Source organism: Cynara cardunculus, assembly GCF_001531365.2.
Source record: "Cynara cardunculus var. scolymus isolate 2C chromosome LG 17, CcrdV1, whole genome shotgun sequence".
NCBI classification, from domain to species: domain Eukaryota; kingdom Viridiplantae; phylum Streptophyta; class Magnoliopsida; order Asterales; family Asteraceae; genus Cynara; species Cynara cardunculus.
In genome coordinates, this window is record NC_037544.1 from 25,680,542 (window position 1) to 25,681,906 (window position 1,365).

At 41.1% G+C, this 1,365-nt stretch overlaps 1 non-coding gene across 1 annotated transcript; it reads left to right on the forward strand.

The window, feature by feature from the left end:
• The first annotated feature begins 259 nt into the window (after positions 1-259).
• LOC112501339 lies at positions 260-366 on the forward strand. The gene has a single exon (XR_003067471.1). It is a non-coding gene; the product is annotated as a small nucleolar RNA R71 (small nucleolar RNA).
• Positions 367-1,365: the final 999 nt, after the last annotated feature.

Sequence of the window (1,365 nt, forward strand, 5' to 3'; positions counted from 1 at the left end):
TTTCAGCAGGTTGGTCATGGAGGTAAGCTGAGCTGTTAATGCAGTATATGCATCTACATCATATATCCCAGCAGTCGTTTTCTGTGATTGAGCACGTGGGTCTGCCCAATGCCCATTGTTGGCTGAGATCTTTTCTAGGATTTCATATCCTTCATTATAGGTCATGGCTATAAAGGCTCCGCCCGCAGTCGCATCGAGCATTTGTTTTGCCATGGGATTTAACCCATTGTAAAACGTCTCAAGTTGAATACAGTACGGAATGCCATGGTGTGGGCATTTCCTTAATAGCTCTTTAAACCTTTCTCACGCGTCAGAAACAGCCTCATCGTCCATTTGTTTGAAAAGACATATCTCGTTCCTGGACTTAGCGTTCATTGTCGGTGGGAAATATATTCGCAAAATTTTTTCCGCCATGTTACTCCATGACGGCACAGAACCCGGAGTTAATGAGTTAAACCGTGCTTTTGCTCGATCCCTCAAGGAAAATGGAAACAAAGTAAGCCTTAGAGCGTCATTTGACACTCCCGGGATCAAGAAAGCATCAGTGATTTCCATAAAAGATTTTAAATGCGAATGTGGGTCCTCCGAAGGTAATCCGGCAAATTGGCCATTTGTTTGCAACATGTGAAACATTATGGGTTTAAGTTCAAAATGGAGAGCGGTCATATGTGGCCTAACTATCCCGGAATTCAATTGCTCAAAATCCGGAATAGCATAATCCATGATCCTCTCATTTTTGGAATTTGCCAAATTAATTATGTTCGGAGTTTGTGCTCTTTGGTGCTCATTAGGTTCTGATTCCGTGTCCAAATTATTACCATTATGGGGATGTCCTTGTTGAAAGTTCTGGAATTGTGGAATTTGTTCAAAAATCGACGGTTGGTTTTCCAAATGCGGTATTTCCGGAATAATTGGGGGAGGTAACGCCATGTTCGGAGGGAGTAGAGCAAAAAATGCTCTTTGAGCCCTCATCCGATGGTGAAACGTTCTCTCAATATCGGGATCAAATTCGAAAAATTCTCCGTGTTGTGACCGTGGCATATACCACTTTAAAAACGATTTCGATGGTACTAGAAAAATCAAATCTTTTAATTTACTCAAAGTAAAACTTTAGCGATGCAATCCCCGACAGCGGCGCCAAAAACTTGGTCGGTTATATTTCACACCTTTAGACTTAATGAAATTAGGCCACAAAGCAARTATACAATACGGCCTAACGTCGTCTTTCCAAGTAATAAAGTGGTACAAGTACCGGATTATCGTCCACATGGATTGTAGCCAAAGTTAGATTAGAGTCCAATGAAAGAGATGATTTCAGATGACGATTTTGAAGACTTTTGTTTGATTTTAAGGCGATCCAAAACA